The sequence below is a fragment of the Lolium rigidum genome, chromosome 3 (genome assembly GCF_022539505.1).
Source record: "Lolium rigidum isolate FL_2022 chromosome 3, APGP_CSIRO_Lrig_0.1, whole genome shotgun sequence".
In the NCBI taxonomy this organism is placed as follows: domain Eukaryota; kingdom Viridiplantae; phylum Streptophyta; class Magnoliopsida; order Poales; family Poaceae; genus Lolium; species Lolium rigidum.
The window spans coordinates 398,091,798-398,103,600 of NC_061510.1; positions in this window are offsets into that span (position 1 = coordinate 398,091,798).

An 11,803-nucleotide genomic window follows, 5' to 3' on the forward strand; every position below is an offset into this window, starting at 1 on the left:
CCGGAGGGTTAGAGGTAAGAGTAGACAGAATCCGGAGCCAGAGATCAACCTGACAGATTGTGAAGGTACATTGTAGAAGAGGAAGGAGAGGAAGTAGGATGGGGAGTGGGCACGTACCATTGCGGAGTCCGCTGGGCGTGGTGGCGGCGCCAGCAAGCTGCCGTGATTGGTGTGGAGGCTGATGGCACCATGGCGTGCCTTTTAAGCCGGAGGAAACAACATGACGGATGAACTCCATTGATCAGTTTTAACTCTTTGAATACTCTGATCTTTTGAGGTTGATTGCTAGGATTTATCATGCAATATTAAGTCGCCGCCGCAAAGTATTTGGGAGCTGGGACGTCGGGATAGTGGAGGAAGACGAAAGAGGAGTTTGTTTCTAGGAAGAACGAACATGGAGAACGTGGTGCGGTAGGAAATGGGCCAACAGCCCAAGCCATATCGTTCCGAACCAGGCCAAGTCTAAAGCAGCCCATGTCGGTGAACCATCTGCTGCTCCGGCCCACGTCGGTCCTAAGCTAAAGCGAGGGAAGTGTGCTTGAGTGGTGGAAGAAATTGGGGTGACGTGGCTTCACAGCAGGCCAGCAAAATGGGGCCAGCTATTTAGAAAGAGAAGATTTGGAGACCATCTCAATCCAAATAATGGAGATGGGTGATTTATGTGTAAAGCATTTTGTAGAATCTAGGATCGATGGATTTGAGTGGATTCTTGTAGGGGGTGTATGGGATGGCCCAAGATACACTCAAAGCATACTCCCTAGCAGAGTTAGTGAGACTCTACTATTCTTAGACTCTTCCTATGTTGGTAGGAGAAGATTTCAATATCATTAGACAGTAATAAAACAAGAAAAATATAACTTCAATGCTCGTTGGGCTTTTCTATTCAAGGCTATCATTGAAAACCTTGATCTAAAAGAGATCATTCTTTCTAGTCATCAATATACATGAGCAAACAGAGGAGAAATTCCTACTTATGAGAAGTTAGATCGTGTTCTAACTAAAAATGATGTGTATTGCAATCTATCACTTTCCCATGATATTTTTTACTTCTATGCCTATGTTTGAGTAGTGACTTGTTCTTTACAATTATGATATAATTTTTTGTTGGTTGCATACAAGTATATGTTATCTTCTATGATGATCTTGTTGTATATGTTGGGGGATGCACAAGGTTGTCACCGTTGTATGTTGATAAGATGACAGATAGCCGGAGTTGGCAGAAACCGGATCCCAAGTCTTAGAGATATATGTTGTATTAATTCACCGTTAGTCAACGGGGTATCATCATGGGGACCTTGGATCTAAATGCGGTGGTTGGACTTTATGTCTTATTAAATCCCTTGTTTGCTCTTAATTGGTCGTGGGATCAATCGTTAGGGGTGTATTTGCTCATGTATATGGCTGCACCTATTCATGGCTCCTCCTTATAAGAAATACTAAAAAGACTATATTGAGCTTCACTAACTGTGACAACCACACAAATAAAATAGCAATTTTCTTGAATACTTACTTGCTTGAGTTATTTCACCTTTCACCTTACTTCACTTCACCTCACAAACTTTACTTTACTTGCACTAGTTTTACTTCCTGCATTTATTTGCAGTACGTTACAGTTTTTTAGTTAGTACAAAAAACAACCACACACACACTATAGTCCCAAGCTTTGCATAGAATGCCATATAATTGAGTTATAGGGCTTTAGAGAATAGATAATTTACCTTCACCTCCTCGTGGATTCGATACTCAAATACTTATCAAATTGTACTACGGTGATCCCCTGCACTTGGAGGTTATCAACGAACCAGCAGTGCCTTCGGGCGTGAGCGAACCACTAGTGCACATGGGCAAGCCGAGACCTGCAGTGCACCCGTCCGGATAAACGCGGGAATCAGCTGCTCGCACATGCGACGACAGACGCGAGGATACCATGCGCACGAGAGGCACACATGCCGAGGCGCAGCGCACAGTCGGAGAAGCCGTGCGTGGCCAGTGCCGGCTCACTCGGTACAAAGCCTGAGGCAGAGCCATGCGGCAACGGGAACCCTAAGGAGGAACCATACACGCCATGCAATATCGATGGAGCTTGATTGACGTGACCAGTGCCAGGTTCTGGAGTTAACACCTCCAAACGAGCGACACGTCCCGTACCTACACTATGGTCAACGAGCAAAGGCGAGGAATGTGCAGCATCCATAAATTGGTCAGTTAAAAGTAAAGAAGACCCTGAAACATGTGGCATTGTATGAAAGTTCGGCATGTTGACAAAAGGAAACAAATCTCGTCAAAGATGACGCCCCTTGAGATGTAGACTCGATTAGACGGGACATGGAGACATTTGTACCCCTTATGGAGAGAACTATAGCCCAAAAACACACACTTCTTCAAACGAAAAGCAAGCTTATTATTATTATAGCACCGAAGGTGAGGCCGGCAAGCACACCCAAAGACCTTAAAAAAGGTATAGTCAGGCGTTCCATTAAGAAGTCGCTGAAGTAGAGTTTTCCTATCAATGGTGCGACTTGGAAGCCTGTTGATAAGGAAACAAGTTGTAGCAAAGGCATCATTACAATAGCATAAGGGAAGAGATGCATGTGCAAGCAAGGTAAGACCGGTTTCAGCAATGTGACGGTGCTTACACTCTGCAGTGCCATTTTTTGTGTGTGTGAGGACAAGACACACTGTGTGATACACCCAGATGATGAAAGAAGGGATGGAGCTTTTCATACTCGTCAACCCAATCAGTTTGAAAATGAATAATCTTGTGATTTAGGAGGCGTGCACTCACCATATTTTTAAAATTGGAGAAACACATCATAAACATCAGATTTATGTTAACTAAATAGAGCCAAGTGAAACAATTGTAAGCATCAGCAAAACTCACATAAAAATGATGCCCACTAACAGACGTTTGGACAGGACCTTATACATCTGAATAAATAATCTCTAAAGAAAATTTTGTTACACTAGTAGACAAGGAGAAAGGCAGCTAGTGGGTATTCCCTTGCTGACAAGCATCACCAACTGACTCAATTTTATTGGACTCATGTGTAGAAGGTAACTCATGGCTACGAAGAACATGTTGAACGACTTGTAATGCTGGTTGTCCTAGACGACGGTGCCACATATCACGGGACACCTTGACACTAAAAAGGGCTTGCTTGATGACATGCTCTTTGATCTCATAGAGACCTCTACTGCAACGACCTGTAAGGATGCCTCGTGTCCATGTCATTTACAAAAATATCATGAGAATGAAGTTCAATAAGCATATTATTATCATGGGAAAGTTCACTCATACATAAGAAGTTACAAGTGGCTTTTTAGGAACATGAAGAACACGGTTTAGATCCAGAGACCTAGAGGAGGGAGTGGATAAAATATACTGGCCAATATTATGAATGCGCATACATGCTCCATTAGTTGTGTGGACATGGTCGGTGTTGTGGTAGGGCTCATGTGTAGTGAGCTTCTTCAACTCATGAGTGATATGGCGCAACGCGTCGGAGTCCATGTACCAAGCATGATCAACTGTTGTGAGGACTTTGAGCTGTCATTGCCATGAAAATTTGCTTCTCGGTATTTTTGCCATCATTGCCTATGTCCAAAAAATCACAGTTGAAGCGCTTGAAACGCTTGGATGTCGTGTGGCGTGGGATCCCGCACTGTTGACAGACAACACTGCTACGCCCGTTGTTTGACTTGGGCGCATTAAGAGATGATGTCTTGGGCGAAGGGTTAGAGAATGATGGCGCCGGCTGTTGTCCCGCAGGAACAGCTCCAAAAGCAGCGGTCGAGGGTGTGGCATGAGCGGCCATGTGAGCAGCAGGGTAGTGCGATGTACCACCACGAGTGCGACGCTTAGCCAACTTGCGATGTTCTATAAACTGAAGTTGGGCGAACACATCACGAATTGGCATAGGGGTGGTGCGTGCAGTCACTACCTCAAAGAGAGCATCATGTTCATCACCAAGAATAGGATGTACGAGTTGAAATCCTAGTCTAGCTCGAAGAGGCATACCAATGCCTGTAAGGGAATCCAAGAGCGCTTTCATCTGATGGAAATAGACTTTGATGGTGTTACTTTCCTTCTTCAACTTAGCCACCTCCTGTCAAATAGCGGAGGATATGGCGATAGATGTAGAGGCGAACGCTCCACTGAGAGTCTCCTAAGCCTCGCAGGAAGTGCCCGCAAACATGATCCTACCGAGAACGCCTTCAGTTATGGAGGAGACAAACCCTGAGAGGATGGCTTGATCTTGTTGTGTCCAATGCTGGTACGCTAGATTGGGTTGCTGATGTGTGCCGCCGGCATGAGTAACCATGACATGAGGATCAGGGCAAACAATGCATCCATCGACATAGCCCATAAGTATATGACTGCGAAGGAGTGGACCAACTTATGCGGGACAGAACATGTAGTTTTCGTTCGTTAGTTTGATGATGATAACCGACGCGATAGTGACGACGCTGGGCAACCCTTGGTTGGAGAAGACGGAGCTTGGCTGAAATCCATATGGTATCGTCAGGGAGTACCCAATCATAGGAGCCATGGAGTAGGGACTGTCATGGGTAGTATACTCGCTCGGGGCAGTGTACGCGCCCTGTGCAGCGAATGCCCCCTAGGCCATGTAGGGTGTGAAACCTATCGTAGGGGCATGGCCAACTGTCCGTCCCAGCGCCACGGAGAGCACCGCATCAGAGTATATTGTAGGCATGGGCGGGACGGAGCCAAGGCTAGATTTGAGGGGCGGAACGATCCCTGGCGCAGACACAGATGGCACCGAGGCAGGCGCAACCGCGGACGCAGACATGGGCGCCGTCGAGGCCGACATGGGCAACGTCGAGGCGGGCGCCCCGTGGTCGCGGACAACAGGAACAAGGGAGCCAATGAGGCGATCAGAGAGGACGAGATCACAGATGACACAAATGCCATCGATCCGGAAGCCATCGTGCTAGGACGTGCAGCGACGACAGCGAAAGAAGAGGCAGCGGCATCACACTCTTGATACCATGATAGAATCGGTAGAGATCGAAGAGTAGGGATCGTTGCGTATATATAGTGTATAAAAGTTTTTACGGGTACAACCTTACTCTATACAATACGGTATACAGTGTATTCTAACACTCCACCATCCCCGCCCACCTCTCCTTACGCTTTTTCGGCAACGGTAGAGTCCACTGCGAAATGTGCGAAATAGTTTTGAAGATATTTGTTTGTGATGAGGAACAATATAGATGTTTATGAGATATTAGAGGAAACCAAAATTTCTTGAGGATCTTGGTGAAGGCTGAGCATAGGTCGAGGACATTCTCCATGTTCGCGAGCTTTTCGGTGAGGCGACGGTCATGAGGTGATGTCGTTGGTGACACAGTTGTGGTCGTGCCCGGAGACACTACAAGAAACACACAAGGTGTCGACGGCTATCGTCTGTGCCGATGGCTAAATGTCGGGGCCGTCGGCACAGGGGCTGTTCCGGCCAGGCCAGCTACCACATTAATTTAAAAAAAAAATCATAACTAAATCATTATAAATCAGAAAAATACAAATAATATATCAAAATTTCAGAAAAATAAGATCTATCTTGGAAAAATAAAAAACATGAAATATTGCAAATATCTCAAAAAACAATTCTCTATCATGTGCGATGTTTCATGGCTTTCACGCCGAACGATCAATGTTATGGCTAGAATTATCGCATAGTTTATGATAATGTGCCCATATTGTGCATACATGTGCATCTAGGGATGGAGAACAATGTTGCTAGAGGAAGTTTTCATTTTCATCGCACCCAAAAGCTATTTTCCATTTTCCGAGTCTCAAAAACGGGGTGTTTTGTGAAGCAACCACCAAATGAAAGTTTCACAATGGTACCACCTCATTTCAAAAAAATACTAGACCACCTTACATACACAATGTCCCAACCGGTGTATCTAAAACATTTCCGTACATCCCTCATGAAAAAGACAAATTCCTGCCAAATCGGTAGGAAGTTGGTCAGATTTGAACTACAAGTACATGATCTAATTAGGTTCACAATATGCTATTTCATCAGAAACTCACTGCAATTTTAGATGCTCAGCCCCGAGCTAAGAATCTCCGTGCCCGCCGTATTGGCAATAGTTTGAAACGTGCATAAGAAAATAAAAACCGATCAAAACAATGAAACACCTTCATGTGGTGTCATATTATTTGACATAGTTGAAAGGAACATATACAACTTTGAATATTGCAAATATCTAAAAAAAACCTTCTCAGAAATGAGCTATCATGTTCGATGTTTCATGGCTTTCAGAATGAACGACAAATGTTGTGGCTAGATTTATGGCATAGTTTGTGATAATGTGCTCATATTATGTACACATGTGCATCTTGAGATGACGAACAATGTTGCGGGAGGAAGATTTCCTTTTTGAGGCACCAAAAAGCTATTTTTCATTTTCCAAGTCCCAAAACTGGGGGGTTTTGTGAAGCAACCACCAAATAAAATATTCACAATGGTACCACCCCATTTTTATAAAATACTATACCACTTTACATGCACAATTTCCCAACAGGGTACCTTAAACATTTTCGTCCATCCCTCGTAAAGATAAATTCCTACCAAATCGGTAGGAAGTCGGTCAGATTTGAACTGCATGTACATGATCTAATGCTCATGATTTTTTGGAAAAATTATTTTTAGGTTGAAAATATGATATAGATGTCATATTTGGATTCCTCTCACTTTCCGATAGATTTAGACATATTATTTGTCAAATTCTGATTTACAGTTTAAAGATATTAATTATTCCATATTAAATAGAAAAGGACAAAAAATAAATTATTTTATTGTAATTTGAATTCAAGATTAATATTACTTTTTCATTTCACATAAGTAATTATTTGGAATTCAAAAAAATAAAGAGGTGCGACATCAAGGAATAGGGGTTAATAGAATTGATATGGTAGTATTATCAACAGGGTGTTATTTCTTTCGTGAAAGCTGAGAATGGGTGACTGACCGAGAAGTTTGACTATGAGTGCAATGTGACCTAATATTGAGTGTAGTTAGAGTTAAATTGCTCAACATGAGAGATTTAAAAAATTGAAAAATATGTAACAAATATATTATTTATTGAAAAAATTCAAGCTACAATTGATCCAGGTATTATATGAAGCATAAGAACCAAATTTACACATTCGGAAACTATATGACCCATCACCCGACAACACGTATGCTATGAAATAATCTCATGCCATAGTTTCCATGAAGAGAATCATCCGCAATGACAGTGGCACCCCTCCCTTTGAATAATTAAGAATTGTGATATGATCTGGTAAAACATGCAGTAGACATGACGAGATAAACATCGTAGAAAATAGGGAGCAAATTGGCTGAAATGGTCATGTCAAACATTTCACTAGCTTACCACACAGTGGTAGATAGCAGACGCCGAAAGTATGGCTTCCATGCTATCACCTATAAATTCTAGCTGTGTGCCCAAAACACTACACTAGCTCACCAACACTTGCTGGAATCTTTCCTCTACCAGAAAAACCTAGCCAATGCCACGCCGAGGACCAGCAATTGCTTGAAATTCCCTTGCTGCCATCTTTAGCTGCTCCAGCATCCCCGCTCACCTCTCCCTCCTTATGCTTTTCCGGCAACACTACTGGAGTCCACTGCGAAATGTGCGAAATAGTTTTGAAGATATTAGTTAGTGCTGAGGAACAATATAGGAAGGTGTATATGAGATATTAGAGGGATCCAAAATTTCTTGAGGATGTTGGTGAAGGCAGAGGTCGAGAACCCTCTCCGTGTCCGCGAGCTTTTCGGCGAGGCGGCGGTTGTGGAGGGAAGCCACGTGGTTGGCCAGTTCGTTGCACTCGGGCGAGACCCCGGTGGCATGCAAGCGATCTGGTACAGGTTGTTGACTATCACGCGCGGGCTGGACTCCGATGTCCGCGCCGCGGTCGCAACGATTTTGTTAGACATGTATAGTAGCCTAGCTTGTATATTCGTGTTCATACCGTCGTATTGAATGATCCGGGTCGATTACTTGCGGTGCATATAATGCACACAGCTATAGTTTCCGGTTGGGCTGGCTCGATGGCTTTATACGAATTAGCAGTTTTTGATCCCTATACGTTGTAACTTGTATACACCCCTTGATATATATATTGGTCTCTTTCTATTGGACAAGTGCCGGTTCCCAAACCAACACAGGTTACGTGTTTTACATGGTATCAGACTACCGCGTGCGATCCTAAACCTAGCGCCGCCGTCTTCTTCGCTTCCGCCTCGGCGCCGCCGCCGCCATGTCAGCCCCGGCTTCCTCCGGCCTCACCTCCGCGGGACTGCTTCCGCCGTCGGTCGGTGCCCTCCTTCAGGCACCGATCAATCGCGCGGCCCAGCCCGCCCACCAGATCAGAACGACCATGATCGGGTCGCTCTTCTCCGCCCAGTCCTCGGCCATGCTGCCGCCAGGCGTGTCTGGGCTGCAGATGCAGCCGTATGCTGCGGCTTCTGACGCCGCCACTTCTTCGGCCCCGCCGTCGCTGCCTCCACTTCATCGGCCCCTGCACCGGTGTCCTTCGTGGCTATTGCGACGCCTGCGACGCCCGCACCGTCCCCTGCGATGGACATCGCCACGGCGTTCCCGCCGCCATATCACTTCGGGAATCATATTACCCTCAAGCTAACGCCGGATAACTATATTTTCTGGCGTGCACAGGTCCTTCCGTTGATTCGGAGCCATTACTTGCTCGGCTACGTCGACGACACTCTTCTGTGTCCCCCTGCGCTTGTTGATGGCGTGCACGGTCTGGTTATCAACCCGGCTCACCGTGTCTGGACGGCTCAGGACCAGGCTAACCTCTCCTCCATCCAGGGGTCCCTCTCGCCGGGCGTCGCCGGCCTTGTGGTCTTCGCCAAGACCTCTCATGAGGCCTGGACCATCCTCGAGACGACGTTCTCGGCTCAGTCTCAGGGTCGTGCCAATGTCCTCCATCGCCAACTTGGCGAGTCTCAGAAGCTCGACAAGACCGCAACGGACTACTACAACCAGGTCTGCGCTATTGCGGATACGCTGGCCTCTATTGGTCAGCCCATCACCGACGCCGAGTTCACCTCCTACATCGTCAACGGCCTTGATGAAGAATATGATGGCCTGGTGGAGGTGGTTAATGAACGTGCCAACACCTCCCCGATGCCGCCACATGAGCTCTACCAACGCCTTCTGCAAACTGAGCAGCTTGTGGAGGCTCGTCTTGGGGGCCATCTTGGTGATTTTGCGGCCCATGTCGCCAACAGAGGTGGCTCCCGTCCCCCTCCTTCGGCGCCGTACTCTCCCTCTGGGAAGACCGCGCCCCCGCCTCCTGCACCTGATCACTCCGGAGGTGGACGCTCTAAGCGCGTCTATCAGCTGTGTGGCCAGGAGGGTCATGTAGCTGCCAAGTGTCATCGGCGTTTTCAGCGCTGTTTTCTCGGTCTTGGCAATGATGGCAAGGACACTCGTAACAATGCCCGTCAAGCTGCCATGGCTGACCGTCCTGCGCCTCCACCATCACAGGGGCAAACTCAGACTTATGTTGATCCTCACTGGTACATGGACACCGGGGCTACTGATCACCTGACGAGCGAGCTGGGCAAGCTGCACACCCGCGATGTCTACACCGGCTCCGACAAGGTCCACACCGCCAATGGGGCAGGTATGTGCATCTTTCATATTGGTCAAGCATCCCTTCTTACTAGACATGCCGATAGGAATCTCCGTCTCTGTAATATGCTTAGAGTTCCCTCTGTGACACGTAGTCTTCTTTCAGTTCTGAAACTCACTTATGATAATAATGTGTTTTGTGAATTTCACCCTTTTGATCTTTTTGTTAAGGATCGAGCCACGAGGGACATTCTTCTTAGTGGGCGCCTGATACGTCTCCAACGTATCTATAATTTCTTATGTTTCATGCTAGTTTTATGACAATACCAACATATTTTAGTCATACTTTATAATGTTTTTATGCATTTTCCGAGACTAACCTAATAACAAGATGCCGCAATGCCAGTTCCTGTTTTCTGCTATTTTTTATTTCAGAAAAGTTAGTTTATGAATATTTTTGGAATTGGACGAAACAAAAGCCCACGGCCCTATTTTCCACGGAGTCTTCCAGAACACCGAAGAGGAGACGAAGAGGGGCCACGAGGTGGCCACCCCACCAGGCGGCGCGGCCCCACCTCCTGGCACGCCGGTCTATGGGGTGGGCCCCTCGGGCGCCCCCGACGCTGCCCCTTCGTCTATTTATTCCTTCCGTCGCGAAAACCCTAGTACCGAGAGCCACGATACGAGAAAAGTTCCAGAGACGCCGCCGCCGTCAACCCTACCTCGGGGGGTTCAGAAGATCGCCTCCGGCACCCTGCCGGAGAGGGGAATCATCACCGGAGGGCTCTACATCACCATGCCTGCCTCCGGACTGATGCGTGAGTAGTTCATCCTTGGACTAAGGGTCCATAGCAGTAGCTAGATGGTTGTCTTCTCCTCTTGTGCTATCATGTTTAGATCTTGTGAGCTTCCTATCATCAAGATCATCTATTTGTAATGCTACATGTTGTGTTTGTTGGGATCCGATGAATATGGAATACTATGTCAAGTTTATTATTGATCTATCATATATGTTATTTATGTTCTTGCATGCTCTCCGTTGCTAGTAGAGGCTCTGGCCAAGTTGATACTTGTGACTCCAAGAGGGAGTATTTATGCTAGATAGTGGGTTCATGTCTATATTGAATCTGAGGGAGTGAAAGCAGCCCCTAAGGTTGTGGATGTGATGTTGCCACTAGGGATAAAACATCAATGCTTTGTCTAAGGATATTTGTATTGTTTACATTACGCACAGTACTTAATGTAATTGTCTGTTGTTTGCAACTTAATACTGGAAGGGGTGCGGATGCTAACCTGAAGGTGGACTTTTTAGGCATAGATGCATGCTGGATGGTGGTCTATGTTCTTTGTTGTAATGCCCTAAGTAAATATCATAGTAGTCATCATGATATGTATATGCTTCTCTATTTGTCAATTGCCCAACTGTAATTTGTTCACCCAACATGCTATTTATCTTATTGGAGAGACACCACTAGTGAACTGTGGACCCCGGTCCATTCTTTTACATCTGAAATACAACCTACTGCAATCATTGTACTCTTTTGTTTTCTGCAAGCAAACATAATTCTCCACACCATACGTTTAATCCTTTGTTTTCGGCATGCCGGTGAGATTGACAACCTCACTGTTGAGTTGGGGCAAAGTAGTTTGATTGTGTTGGGCAGGTTCCACGTTGGCGCCGGAATCACTGGTGTTGCGCCGCACTACACTCCTTCACCAACAACCTTCACGTGGCCTTCATCTCCTACTGGTTCGATAACCTTGGTTTCTTACTGAGGGAAAACTCGCTGCTGTACTCATCATACATTCCTCTTGGGGTTCCCAACGGACGTGTGCTTTACCGTCACAAGCAGTTACTTTTCTGGCGCCGTTACACCCAAGGGATTTCTAACTCCCACATCAACTACACGCCAGCAGCTACTTTTCTGACGCCGTTGCCGGGAAGATCAAGACACGCTGCAAGGGGAGTCTGTCACACCCAATCTCTTTACTTTGTTTATTGTCTTGCTTTATTTTAATTTTTGTTTTGTTTGATTTCATTATGTCAAAAACACACAAAAATTAGGTACTCGCATTTACTTTATTTATCAGTTTACCTTTGTTTATTTCATCATGCTTCTCCCTAAGTTCACTTTGAAAGATATATCGGTAGGGAGTGGGTCTA